A 15,959-nucleotide genomic window follows, 5' to 3' on the forward strand; every position below is an offset into this window, starting at 1 on the left:
GAAATGGGATCTGGGATTCCTATTCGCGCAGAACCTGAAAATGCTGCAATTAAACCATGCACCTGTTGGCTGACTTTAATATTTATCCTGACATTCATCATATTCTTATTTTTTGAGTAGTTCTGGGTCTGAGCTAGGGAAAGAGCCTTATGTTCCCTGCACGAGTACGGCCCACTCTATGAGCCCATCAAAGTCACACTTTACATGTTACAATTCAATTGTACAACCTCCTTACATCTACCAACAACTACAGTATATTGTGCAGGGGCACCACAGTTGAACTGAATTGCAGAGGCAACTCTAGGTTATCTATGGCAGTGGTTCTCAACTCTGGTCCTCAGGGCACACTAACAGGCCAGGTTTGCAAGAAAACTAAAATACATCACATTTTGGGTCCTATCTTATTTCTTTTTATCACTTATGGTTATTTTACAGTCATAACCTTTGATATATATTACCTATATATATCTTTATAGAGCTCTAACTGCCTACCAACCAAATTCTCTCAGACCTCTATGAAGACCCTCATACCCCTACATGGGCCTTGTGCTCCAGCCTGGGCATGGGTTTTGCTCCCTCAGTTCCCATCTGGACCTATTACTGGACGGCTTGCAGCCTCACTGACAGCTAACACTCAATTGTAAATTTTCTCTCAGTTACTTTCCCCCCCCTTGTTTTTGGACACAGTATTACCTCTGTATATATCCCTTCCAGATATTGGGACCAAGCCTGCTCCTGATGAAGTGAATTTATTTCACGAAACGCGTTGAGCATTAGAAGGCAACCCACAATTGCAAGCTCTATTATACACTCCATCATCTGTTTCCGAAAATTATCTACATTATACATATACATCAAAAATGCTATTTTATTATTATTATTATTAATTTTTATGTACTGGATTATCATCTCAATACTTCGATTATCATGTATTGTATCATGTATTGTTTCATTATATAATTCATTAATTTTCTTCATATGTGTTTTCCAATCAGATATACTGTTGTTACCCGCTACGGATCTGTTAATAAACGCATTATCTTAATTTATCTACTTTCTTTGTGCTTACCAGCACAGGTTTCCTTACCATTATATACTGGGCGCACCTCATACAAAGTCCCAACATTTTTGAGCACTATGTATTCCTATTTAATACTTAAAATACATCACAGGGGATAGCATTTGCTGCTCAGTGATTGCAGTATTCTAGTCTGCATCTCCCCAAAGTAATACTTAAAATCTGGCCTGTTAGTGTGCCTTGAGGACCGTAGTTGAGAAACACTAATCTATGGGTTACATAAATTGCAAACATGGCACAGTGTTGCTATTAAAGTATATTAGATCTTGCAGTCTTGTGTTCATTTGAGTGCTCGTAAATCTTTGCTGTAAAGTCTTCATTAGGGCCTAGGAAACATGGATGATAAAACAGGACCCGGCAATCAGGCATCCTCCAAACTGATGGGTTTGATAGGGTGTACTCAGGCAAACAGCTCAGCACACACTTCAACATTCGTCTGGTATTGTGTCTCCCTGACCTCAACTTATTTCTGGGGCCAGGAGGTCAAAGCCCTGTGCCCTCTGAAGAGTAATCCATGTTCTGATAACTTTTCAAAGGAAATTTTACAGGCGGTGGGAAGGTGTTAAATCACCTCCTCACTGCCTGATTTGATGCCACACTACTGCTCCACAATTACATGCATGGGCAGTTTGACAAGTGGTGCCACTCATCAAACTCTGCACCCCGAGTTAAATACAATGGCCAAAGCCAAGCATCGCAGTTGTGGCATGTGAACTTTGAATGGGGCTGCTCTGCAAGCGCCCTACAACAGCGTGCAACACGGGGTCCATAGGTTAAATCAGGTAGTCAGGAGGTGATATGTAACACCTCCTCACCACCTGTCAAACACCTCTGAAAAGCAAACCGAGCACATTTCAGAGGAGCAGCACATGTGAACAAGCCCTTACAATTCAGCTGAATGGCCGGGCACAGCAAAACTGGAGCCCAGTTGCCTGTTTTTATAACCACCCCCCCAACCACCGACTGAAGTGTTGAAGCTCTGCCCAATGAGAAGCCCAGAGATTTGGTCATACCAGGACACTTTTGTGCAAGTAAGTATAATGAGGACATTAGTGAAGACTTTATCTTTATAAGCAGTAGAAGAGTTTTCTTCAATCGTATTTTGATCAATCATGTGATGTGATTGATCATTTATGATCATAAGTTATGATCATATCATAACTATTGATTGATATCCACGTCCCCTGTGTGTGGCACATTGATCGAACGTGTTGTCAACTATTGATCAAATATACATAGTTACATAGTTTGTGAGGTCGAAAAAAGACATCAGTCCATGCAGTTCAACCTATGATGTGTGTGTGTGTTTGCTGTTAACCGTACATTTTATACCCCTGTATGTTGTGGTCTTTAAGGTGCCCATCTAATAGTTTTTTGAAACTATCGATGCTCCCCACTGATACCACTGCTTGTGGAAGAGAATTCAACATCCTTTCTCTGAAAAGTTTGTTCCTTATGCTAGGGTCACCAGTACAGTATATGTACATTTATATCATATCCCCCCTCAATCGTCTCTTCTCCAGAGAGAATAAGTTCAGTGCTTGTAGTCTTTCCTAATAGCTGATGTCCTTCATTCCCCTAATTATTATTGTTGACCCTCTCTGGACTCTCTCCAGTTCCAGCACATCCTTTCTGAGGACCGGTGCCCAGAACTGGACAGCATACTCCAGATGTGGCCGGACCAGAGTCTTGTAGAGTGGGAGAATAATCTCTTTATTTCTGGAGTGAATCCCCTTTTTTATGCATCCCAGTATTCTGTTGGCTTTGCTTGCAGCGGCTTGGCATTGCATGCCACTGCCAAGCCTGTTGTCCACTAGGGATGATCGAACGGTTCGGGTCCACCATCGGTTCGGCCCGAACATTGGGTGTTCGAGGTTCGGCCGAATTTAGAACTTTTTGCCCAAAAAGTTCGGAATTCGGCAACCAGAACCGCCCAAAATGCAATGCTTCAGGAAATGGGCTTTAAAAGCCCGTGATAGGACCAGAACCATTAGCAAAAGCCCATTGAGGGGGCAGGAGAATGCTAGGAATGTGATTGGAGTGACTAGGGGGTCCCTAGACCAATCATTAGTGAATACGCCCCCCAGTATATAAGATCGCCCCCGCCATATTCCTAGCATTGTTATAATGGACATGGAAGAGAGTGGAAGCAGTTCTGTTAATTTTACTTTAAAAGTGTCATTTAGCATTTATTAGTGTGAGGAAAGGGATATCTAGTGTAGTTAGAGTGCTCCTTTACACTTAAGTTAGCTTCAAAAATTTAGTTTCTGTAGGGAAAGTGTTAAGTGTAAGGGGACCATAGTGTAGTGTAGGGTTAACTGGCAGTGACTGCTATGGCAGGGTGACAAAACCCTTCCATAGCAGGGTGACCGCTATAGAGAAATGATCATTTCTCTGAATAGCTTCGGAACTGGAATATGGCTTCTCACCAGCAAGCATTTTTTATGCTGCAGGGGCTGCCACTGCCAGTGCTTTTTTGAGGACATATTTGATGTCAGACATGACATCTGAACATGTGTATTGGGGGGTATATATAGACATATATGTCTGAATATATACCCCTAGACATATATAGGTGTGATAGTAGCAGAAATAAATGCTTGCGCTAATGAGATCATTTACAGTAATATATTTCTGCTACTATCACACCTATATATGTCTAGGTGTGTATATAAATATATGTATGTGTGTATATATACCACTATACACAAGTTCAGATGTTTTGCCTGCCTCAAAAGAACCCCAAAAAATGCCAAAAAAACGCTAGCGTCAAAAAAAAATGCCCAGGTGTGTTTTTGCTGGCATTTTTTGGGGGTTTTGGAGGCAGGCAAAACATCTGAACTTGTGCACAGTACCACTATACACAAGTTCAGATGTTTTTCCTGACTGCAAAGAACCCAAAAAAATGCCTGCTTTGAAACCGGCAAGGTGTTACAGCAGAGAAGCCATATTGGTGAAAAATCAGATCTGAAAGTTTTCGAATACAAACAATCTTTTTTTTTTATGGTTCTGGACATGCTACAGAGCTGAAACTTCACATGCACACCTTTTAGACCCCCCAGATACCAAATCCAAAGATCATCTTTTTTTTTTTTTTTTTTTTTTTTTAATTTTTCAATAATTGGCTTTTTTATAAAAAATGACAATTTTTAAGAACTTTTTTTTGTGTGATTTTGTGTCTGGGGGTCTAAAACGTGTACCTGTGAAGTTTCCGCTCTGTAGCATGTCCAGAACCAGAAAAAAAGATCATATAGGTGTTAAAGTTAAAGGAGGGTCCCGACCCACATCCCTGTTCTACTGAAAAAATTATCTTTTTTTTTTCATGGTTCTGGACATGCTACAGAGCTGAAACTTCACATGCACACCTTTTAGACCCCCCAGATACTAAATCCAAAGTCAAAATCAAAAAATCTCTCTTTTTTTTTTAATTTTTTCAATAATTGGCTTTTTTATCAAAAATGACAATTTTTAAGAACTTTTTTTGTGTGATTAATAGTTAATGGGGCATGACCCAGAACCCTAGGCACTTTTTAGGGGCATTTATTGGGTTTTGGGGCTTAAAAAATGGTGTTTTTTGATTACCGAAGTTCGGGTCCCATTGATTTCAATGGGGTTCTGAAATCCGGGCCGAACTTTCGGGAAGTTCGGATGTTCTGGCCGAACCAAACTTTTCAAAAGTTCGATCATCCTTATTGTCCACTAGTACCTCCAGGTCCTTTTCCATCTTAGGTTCACCCAGAGGTTTCCCCCCCTAGCGAGTAGCTTGATTTCTTGTTTCTGACGCCCAAATGCATTACCTTACATTATACGTATTGGAAGAGATCGATCAGAAAAGAAATTGGATTGTTTATCGAAGCCTGCATAGCCGCCATTAGTAACCTAAACACCTCTGTGAAATATTATCCATAAATAAGCACATTCTATGCAGTAAAGAAACCTCACTGTGCTACAACCCCATTGCTTCTTCATTGTGTATTTACACTGGACACTGGAACTCACCTTGTTGCTCTACATAGATCTTCATTGAAGAGAACTATGTGTGGTGCCTCAAAACTTTGCTTCACTGCTGGTCAACTGCTTTAAAACACCACCATTTTCCAGCTTTTATTGATATTTAATCTATTCAAATCCAATGAATAACCTAAAAGGGGTACAAAAGTTTAAAAGATAATAAAGAAAAAACATTAGGTTGCCCAAAAGAGAAAAAAAAAATTACATTTAGGTCTGCTTTAGAGAAATTGCAAAGAAAGCCAAGGTGTCAGTGAGTACAGATTCTTACACCATCAAAAAGCATTTTGAAACCAGTGGAAACTCTAAGGGCATTTGTACACTTAAGTTAAGCTCTGAAAAGCAATCTGCATCAGACTGCTCTTCAGAGGATGTTTGGTAGAGATGAGATCCTCGTCCCAACCCACCTGCCCGATCCTGCCAGGAAGCTGGCACTTCACACCGCAAATCACAGGCATTGAGTCATTTCCTGGTCTAAACAGCTATGGACTAGGAAATGTCTCAATGCCTGTGATTATCGGAGTGCAGTGTCGGCTTCCTGGCTGGATCGGGTAGGTGGGGTGGGACTAGGGTTTCAACCTCATCCCTTTAATCCAGGACACATATTAATTACACAGGTTCGCTGTATATGCAGTTGAACTCGAACTTGCAGTTGAACTCGAAGTTGCAGGTGAGTTCTCAAAGGTGAACAGTCCCTCTGTGGTTTCATCCTGACTGATAGGATCCTCAACTGAAATGTTACAAGTCAGGTAAGTACACTGTAACAATAGGTTCAAGACATACCATACTATACATACAGCTATGAACATACCGGCAGACTCCATTATTGACTCCAGCAGAGAGGTGGCCGTATCCATGCCACCCCCTCTTCCCAAATTGGCGGGTCTGTGTCCATAGATAGTGTCCAACATATCAAACCATTTCCAGGTCTTTCTGTTTACGCCACTCCGGCTGTTGTGGTCTTTCACATTACGGTATTCGCTCCGTAGCTTCTTGCATTTAATGCGGCACTGCTCTGGCATCTGCTGGAACCCCTCTTCAGCCATTCTCTCAGAAACATGCTGGAACACCTTCTCGTTTCTCACCATTCCATCAAGTTTTTTTTTGCACCCTTTCCTCGCTGATGATACCCAGGAAAATCTGCACCTCCTGTGTCGACCAAGTTTCCCTGCGCACCGACATTTCTGTTGCTTCCGTAAACACATTATGAATGCCGCCCACGGAAGTGACGATTCTCTGTCAACCAAAGTTCTGCAGAGTGTAGCTCCACCCTGTTGATACGGTTATAATGTGCTTGGTACCCCAATGAAAGGGTCCCAAAAAATTGGTACGGTACGGTTCGGAATTAGGGTACCATTCACAATGGAATCGGCAAAAATTGCGTACCGTACCGAACCGAACCGTACCAGAAAACTCAGTGGAGACGAGCCATAATAGTAACATGTGGCAGAATCTGAAGATCAAAAGCTAAGTCAACAGTTTGCATGAAAGGTGTCTCACAGGTAAATAGCTTCAAGCACAGCTGAACCAGTGGTGGAAGTAAGTGTAGCGCTCACCCCCAAAGGGGCCATGAAAAACAGACAGGTTCTCCTAACATAGTACAGAGGCCACCAATCACACTAGCACATCGACAATGAAAACTGAGTCTAGGGGATGTCTTTTTAGTATTTATTGCTGAAGCGCTTTAACAGGAGAGGGGTTTGGGGGTCATTTGATACTCCAAAACAATCAGCAACAAAAGCAAAAGCGCAAGCTTCTCTCTAGTCTCTTAGTAGCAGCTTCTCTGGAGCTATCTGTGGATGGTCGACATATCTGAGACCTCACAGCTGTAGACCATGCAGCAGCCATTAGCAATTGGTTCCCTCTCACTTTCTACACAACTACCAGGTCTTTACTTTCAGTGTCCCAGGAGCTGTCTGCCTATCTATCTTGATGGGGAGATCTTTAATGACGGAAATGGCAAAGTCCTCCTTCAGACCTGGACTCTGAAACAGAGTATTTCAGCAGGTCTCCCCTTTTTCAGTTGACCTCCTCAGGCCCTAGCACAGCAACTGCTTAAGGCCCAGATAGTAGTCTCTTGTCTTAGCAATACTTCTCTTAGGGGCAACAGCCCAAGAAGTACTGAAATCCTCCTTGATGAAGAAAGAACAATCTGCTCAGGCCTCCTGACAATTTATCACCTCCCCGGCCACCTTCTGGATCCCCCCTTCCAGGGATTGGCCAAGATATAATAAATATTCTGCTGATCATTTAAATCTCCCTAGTAAAACTTTAGTTCATTACACAAGGTTTTTTGTTGCTGACAAAATGTTGGTTCTTCACTCCAAACATGGAGAAAGATGCATAATGGTCTTGAGCTCTTTTATTGGATCCAAAGTAATCAGCTTGCACAGAAGGTCTGGCACTCTGAATAAAGAAACCTACTGCAGAATTTTGCAGTGCCACCCAATACACTTTCATCAATGCCTAGTTGGCGAGACTTTCCTCCTATAGAAAGAAAGAAAATGACCCAAAATATACCTCCAGACTATGTCAAGATTATTTCAGAAGAAAGGAAAAAGATTATGGGCCTAAAATCATGGAATGGCCAGCTGAGGCTCTAGGCAAAAAAATTACATTGAGCTGGTTTAGGGTCAGCCTGACAAAAAAGGTGAACGAAAAGCAACCCAAAGGTGGAACACATTTGTGGTAACCTCTGAATTTGTGCTGGGAAGAACTTAACCTCTTCACACCAGCTGAACGCATATATACGGCCTCTGGGCATGTGGGCCTTAATGCCAAGTGGCCTCATATATGTATACCCGAATTGTAACTAGAACTGTGCTAAGAGCGCGCATCCTGTGCACCCCTGGCACAGTTACTAGCGGCTAACGGAAAGCTCATGTGACCACTGTGACAGCCAATCATGGTCGTCACAAGATCAGAAACCCCTGGCCTACCTCCTGGCAACAGAAACCTCTTAAAGGGCCATGAGACACAACAATAAGAATTAACTAACAATATGTTCAAAATAGGCATGTATTCAGATGGCTACCTTAATGAGTCAAACATATTTTTAATGTGAGTCAAAAATAAAAATTGTAGACAACATTTTTTAAAGCGTGTTTAACATAAACACAACGATCAAAACATATATATATATATATATATATATATATATATATATATATATATATATATAATATATTATCAAAAGTATTGGGACGCCTGCCTTTACATGCACATGAACTTTAAAGGCCTCTTAAGCTTAGTCCGTAGGGTTCAATATTGCGTTGTCCCACCCTTTGCAGCTATAACAGCTTCAACTCTTCTGGGAAGGCTGTCCACAAGGTTTAGGAGTGTGTCTATGGGAATGTTTGACCATTCTTCCAGAAGCGCATTTGTGAGGTCAGGCACTGATGTGGACAAGAAGGCCTGGTTCGTAGTATCCGCTCCAATTCATCCCAAAGGTATTTTTTCAGGACTCTGTGCAGGCCAGTCAAGTTCCTCCACCCCAAATTCATTCATCCGTGTCCTTATTGATCTCGTTTGTGCACTGGTGTGCAATCATGTTGGAATGGGAAGGGGCCATCCCCAAACTGTTCCAACAAAGTTGGAGCATGAAATTGTCTAAAATGTCTTGGTATGTTGACTCCTTAGGAGTTCCCTTCACTGGAACTAAAGGGCTGAGCCCAACCCCTGAAAAACAACCCCACACCATCCCCCCCCCCCCCCCCCTCCACCAAATGATTTGGACCAGTGCACACAGCAAGGTCCATAAAGACATTGATGAGCGAGTTTGGGGTGGAGGAACTTGACTGGCCTGCACAGAGTCATGACTAATTTTGTGCATGGCAGAAAATTTTGTTTTATTTCGATTCGTTTTAATTTGTAAAATACATAATTTCGTTTTGTTATTTTCGTTATGTTACACTATTTGTTTTCGGATAATTTGTTCTTTCTGTATAGTATAGATATTCATTATAACAAATCGATTTGTTTTATTGTTTCGTTTTTGGATACTTTGTTATTTATTTATTTAATTATATATATTTGTGATAACGAATCCTAATTCTGAAAGTCGTTTGTTTATTGAATCCATTAACACACACACACCCACACAATGACAATATCTCTTCTGCTGCTTCCTAAAACTTTTCTCCTCTGCTCAAATACAACACCCTTCTCACTCAGTTCTCAGGAATCCACTTTGCTAGTATTAGTAATTCAACCTCCAGCACAAAATTAATTAGCTGACTGGGCTGTAAAATTTACTCCGAGTCAACATGCTGTTTTGTTAGACCTTTAACAAATTAATAAATCATGCTAAATAAATGTGTTATTTTCATTATAATTTCTTTCATATTAGTTAAAATTCATTACTTTTTTATTCGGATGTTCGGATGCATCCAAGTGTTTGAAAGATGCAAAATTTGGCCAAATTTCAATTTGTTCCGAACCTAATTGCACATGTCTAGTCCTGACCCCAATGCAACTGAACACCTGGAAGAATGGTCAAACATTCCCATAAACACTTTCCCAAACCTTGTGACCAGCCTTCCCAGAAGAGTTGTTATAGCTTCAAAGGGTGGGCCAACTCAATATTGAAACCTAAGGACTAAGACTGGGATGCCACCAAAGTTCATGTGTGTGTAAAGGCAAGCATATATTTGGTAATATAGTGTATATATATATATATACAGTATACACAGTATCTAACATTTTTGCAAAATGTTATTATATCTGTTCAATGTTCATACGACAACACTGAAGAAATTACACTTTGCTACAATGTAAAGTAGTCTCGCCATGGTCGACTAAAGAAGGTGAGCGCACGTGCTCAGCATCATATCAAGAGGTTATCTTTGGGAAATAGACATGAGAGTGCTGCCAGCATTGCTGCAGAGGTTGAAGGGGTGGGGGGGTCAGCCTGTCAGTGCTCAGACCATACGCCGCACACTGCATCAAATTGGTCTGCATGCCTGTCCTCCCAGAAGGAAGCCTCTTCTAAAGATGATGCACAAGAAAGCCCGCAAACAGTTTGCTGAAGACAAGCAGACAAAGGACATGGATTACTGGAACTATGTCCTGTGGTAGGATGAGACCAAGATAAAATGATTTGGTTCAGATGGTGTCAAGTGTGTGGTGGCAACCAGGTGAGGAGTACAAAAACAAGTGTGTCTTGCCTACAGTCAAGCATGGTGGTGATAGTGTCATGGTCTGGGGCTGCATGAGTGCTGCTGGCACTGGGGAGCTACAGTTCATTGAGGGAACCATGAATGCCAACATGTACTGTGACATACTTAAGCAGAGCATGATCCCCTCCCTACAGAGACTTGGCCGCAGGGCAGTATTCCAACATCTCCAACTCCATGCCCAAGAGGGTTAAAGCAGTGCTGGAAAATAATGGTGGTCACACATAATATTTACACTTTGGGCCCAATTTGGACATTTTCACTTAGGGGTGCACCTTGGTTTAAAAATATAACTGACCATAAGTATTACCGTATATACTCGAGTATAAGCCGAGTTTTTCAGCACATTTTTTTGTCCTCCTCCTCGGCTTATACAGTCAAGGAAAAAGAAAAAAGTCCCTGGCCGCTCCGACGGGCTTAAGCTTTAAAAATGGCGCCGCCCGTCGCATACATGTCACCGCGCACGCCCGGCCGCCGCTCGGGAGAGGCCGGGAATAGCTGAAAGTATACGAGCGGCGGCGGCGCGTGTGCAATGACGTGTCGGCGCCGGGCGGCGCCATTTTTAAAATGAAGGTGCCTCTGGAACAGGTAAGTGAAACAGCTTCACTACCTGCCATTATGCAGGGCTGCGGGCACACTACAAGGGATGCAGTGCTGCGGGCATGGTCCACCTGTACCATGCCCACAGCACTGCATCTCCTGTAGTATGCCCACAACCCCGGATCCTCTTGTACCATGCCAGTACCCTGCATTCTCCTGTACCATGCCAGTACCCTGCATTCTCCTGTACCATGCCAGTACCCTGCATTCTCCTGTACCATGTCAGTCACCCTGCATTCTCTTGCACAATGCCAGTACCCTGCATTCTCCTGCACCATGCCAGTACCCTGCATTCTCCTGCACCATGCCAGTACCCTGCATTCTCCTGTACCATGCCAGTACCCTGCTTTCTACTGCACCATGCCAGTACCCTGCATTCTCCTGTACCATGCCAGTACCCTGCATTCTCCTGTACCATGCCAGTACCCTGCTTTCTACTGCACCATGCCAGTACCCTGCATTCTCCTGCACCATGCCAGTACCCTGCATTCTCCTGCACCATGCCAGTACCCTGCATTCTCCTGTACCATGCCAGTACCCTGCTTTCTACTGCACCATGCCAGTACCCTGCATTCTCCTGTACCATGCCAGTACCCTGCATTCTCCTGTACCATGCCAGTACCCTGCTTTCTACTGCACCATGCCAGTACCCTGCATTCTCCTGCACCATGCCAGTACCCTGCATTCTCCTGTACCATGCCAGTACCCTGCATTCTCCTGTACCATGAAAGTACCCTGCATTCTCCTGCACCATGCCAGTCACCCTGCATTCTCCTGTACCATGCCCGCCACCCTGCATTCTCACCCTAGGCTTATACTCGAGTCAATGATTTTTCCCATCTTTTTGTCTTAAAAGTAGGGGCCTCGGCTTATACTCGGGTTGGCTTATACTCGAGTATATACGGTATAATAAATGAAACACAGATTAATATACCAAAAACATTGTATAGATGTCGTCTACTTACGCTATTTCGTTCTCTGTATTTTATTATCACCTTTTCTATGTGTGTTCCTGTTTCTGGAGACACCTGTATTTATCTCTGAAGGCTAGTAGCTAATTAAACCCCACAGCTCCCTGTCGGCAAAATTAGCACCCTGTATGTGCCAAGTTTAGCCGGCTCATCACCACTTAACAGTTACGAATGTGAATTTCTCTGGAGGCCCTCTGTCATAGAAAGACACTTGTCAGAATTCAATTATCATAATATTTACACTTTGGGCCCAATTTGGACATTTTCACTTAGGGGTGCACTCACTTTTGTTGCCAGTGGTTTAGACATTAATGGCTGTGTGTTATTTTGAGGGGACAGCAAATTTACACTCAGAGCTACACCAGATTTTGCAATGGCCAATTTTAGTAAATTAACCCTCCGTGGCAAAAAGTGTGTTGACATTGACACCTGATCATCACCCTTATGTGAGCTTGTTGGACGTTCTATTCCATAACCATGGCCATTATTATAGAGTTGGCTTTCCTTTGTAGCTATAGCATAGGAGCCTCCACTCTTCCTCCTGAAATGAATTCTACAAAAACTTGGAGGGTGGAATTTTTTCTGGTTCTGGCAAAAATTAGCATTTGTGAAATCAAGTACTAATACTGAATGATAAGACCTGGCATTCTAGTTCATATCAAATGTGTTCAATAGGGTTGAGGTCAGGGCTCTGTTCGAGTTCCACCACACCAAACTCATCACACCATGTCTTTATGGAGCTGTCTGCTGGAACAAAAAAGGACCTTCCCCCAAACTGTTACCACATGGTTGTAAGGGTAAAATTGTCTAAAATATACTGTAGCATTAACAGCACCCGTCACTAGAAAAAACATAACTTAATCATTTGAAGGGAAGTCCACTTTTTTTTTTTTTTATAGTGTCGATGTGACGATGAAGCAGTGGTGTATTTAGGTTTTGTGCTGCCCTAGGCCTGACTAAACTTGTGCACCCCCCTAATTTATATATGGCCCACCCCTTCCTGTAAACACCACGCCCTTTACTGTTTACAACCCGCCCTGTCATTTGTGAACCACAGACCACAAGTCTATCAGTGCCCATCAGCGTAGCCTCATCAGTTCCCATACGTTCAGCCTCATCAGTGCCCATCTGTGCAGCCTTATCAGTGCAGCCTCGTCACTGACCGCTTTATGGGGTTGCCAGACTGATTTGCCTCCTGGACTCTGCCCTCTGGCCCAATTCACCCCATAAGACTGGCACTATATTAAAAGTGTAGCGAACGCCGACGGAGACCCTTTTCGTGCGGAACCCGGGAGGAGGCTGTTTCTTTTTGTGCAGGGTGCAGCTTTTTTGCTGCCCCCCTGCAAAGTGCCGCCCTAGGCCTGGGCCTTGTTGGCCTAGGCCAAGATACAGCACTGCGATGAGGTGTTCATATATGTGTACACAATCAAAATACATTCTAAACAATGCAAGCTAATATTTTTTTCCTATGAGAAACAAAATTCTCAACCCTAGCCAGTTTTAGCCATACTATTTTGTCAAAGAATCTTAGAAATAAAATAAAAAAGAGCAATATGTTTCAAAAACAGATGTATTTTTTGTGTTGTATATTCAGTCGAAACAAAAAATAAAACAACATTATGTTATAAATCACATGCTGAATGTTTTTTTTGTGTTCTATATGTTCACCTTGGTTAAAAAATATAACTCACCATAAGTATTATAATAAATGAAACATAGATTAATATACCAAAAACATTGTATAGATGTTGTCTACTTACGCTATTTCGTTCTCTGTATTTTATTATCAGCTATTCTATGTGTGTTCCTGTTTCTGGAGACACCTGTATTTATCTCTGAAGGCTAGTAGCTAATTAAACCCCACAGCTCCCTGTCGGCAAAATTAGCACCCTGTATGTGCCAAGTTTAGCCGGCTCATCACCACTTAACAGTTACGAATGTGAATTTCTCTGGAGGCCCTCTGTCATAGAAAGACACTTGTCAGAATTAAATTATCATTGTGCTGTTGTGACATGTCATACATCAGTCGCATTTTATTATTTAATTTAGTTTGATTGGGTTTTGGTGAACACATCCAAGTATCCACAATATGTGAACTTTAATGCAAATCCTCAATTCTCTCAATTTTCAGGCTAATAGGCTAGGGATCGTCAAGCAAAAGTATTGTGGGCCTGGTCACTGTCCTAGAACACATGTACCAATAAATAAATGAAATATATACAGTGGGTACGGAAAGTATTCAGACCCCCTTAAGTTTTTCACTCTTTGTTATATTGCAGCCATTTGCTAAAATCATTTAGGTTCATTCTTCTTCCTCATGAATGTACACATAGCACCCCATACTGACAGAAAACACAAAATTGTTGACATTGTTGCAGATTTATTAAAAAAGAAAAACTGAAATATCACATGGTCCTAAGTATTCAGACCCTTTGCTCAGTATTTAGTAGAAGCCCCCTTTTGATCTAATACAGCCAGGAGTCTTTTTGGGAAAGATGCAACAAGTCTTTCACACCTGGATTTGGGGATCCTCTGCCATTCCTCCTTGCAGATCCTCTCCAGTTCTGTCAGGTTGGATGGTAAACGTTGGTGGACAGCCATTTTTAGGTCTCTCCAGAGATGCTCAATTGGGTTTAAGTCAGGGCTCTGGCTGGGCCATTCAAGAACAGTCACGGAGTTGTTGTGAAGCCACTCCTTCGTTATTTTAGCTGTGTGCTTAGGGTCATTGTCTTGTTGGAAGGTAAACCTTCGGCCCAGTCTGAGGTCCAGAGCACTCTGGAGAAGGTTTTTGTCCAGGATATCCCTGTACTTGGCCGCATTCATCTTTCCCTCGATTGCAACCAGTCGTCCTGTCCCTGCAGCTGAAAAACACCCCCACAGCATGATGCTGCCACCACCATGCTTGACTGTTGGGACTGTATTGGACAGGTGATGAGCAGTGCCTGGTTTTCTCCACACATACTGCTTAGAATTAAGGCCAAAAAGTTCTATTTTGGTCTCATCAGACCAGAGAATCTTATTTCTCACCATCTTGGAGTCCTTCAGGTGTTTTTTAGCAAACTCCATGCAGGCTTTCATGTGTCTTACACTGAGGAGAGGCTTCCGTCGGGCCACTCTGCCATAAAGCCCCGACTGGTGCAGGGCTGCAGTGATGGTTGACTTTCTACAACTTTCTCCCATCTCCTGACTGCATCTCTGGAGCTCAGCCACAGTGATCTTTGGGTTCTTCTTTACCTCTCTCACCAAGGCTCTTCTGCCCCGATAGCTCAGTTTGGCCGGACGGCCAGCTCTAGGAAGGGTTCTGGTCGTCCCAAACGTCTTCCATTTGAGGATTATGGAGGCCACTGTGCTCTTAGGAACCTTAAGTGCAGCAGAAATCTTTTTGTAACCTTGGCCAGATCTGTGCCTTGCCACAAATTTGTCTCTGAGCTCTTCAGGCAGTTCCTTTGACCTCATGATTCTCATTTGCTCTGACATGCATTGTGATCTGGAAGGTCTTATATAGACAGGTGTGTGGCTTTCCTAATCAAGTCCAATCAGTATAATCAAACACAGCTGGACTCAAATGAAGGTGTAGAACCATCTCAAGGATGATCAGAAGAAATGGAAAGCACCCGAGTTAAATATATGAGTGTCACAGCAAAGGGTCTGAATACTTAGGACCATGTGATATTTCAGTTTTTCTTTTTTAATAAATCTGCAACAATGTCAACAATTCTGTGTTTTTCTGTCAGTATGGGGTGCTATGTGTACATTCATGAGGAAGAAGAATGAACCTAAATGATTTTAGCAAATGGCTGCAATATAACAAAGAGTGAAAAATTTAAGGGGGTCTGAATACTTTCCGTACCCACTGTATATATATATATATATGTGTATATATATATATATATATATATATATATATATATATATATATATATATATATATATATATATATATATATATATATATATATATATATTATACAGTGTATATATATTTATAATTCAGTAGGGAGCAGCTCTTTTAATAATGCTAAAAGTGAACCAATAAAAATACAAAATTTATTTAACTAATGTGCTATGGGAATGCCTTAAAGTATGAAGTGAAGTAAGTGAAGATGGATTAGAATACCTTTCAGTTTT

The sequence above is a fragment of the Pelophylax lessonae genome (genome assembly GCF_965119305.1).
Source record: "Pelophylax lessonae genome assembly, chromosome: 4".
NCBI lineage: Eukaryota > Metazoa > Chordata > Amphibia > Anura > Ranidae > Pelophylax > Pelophylax lessonae.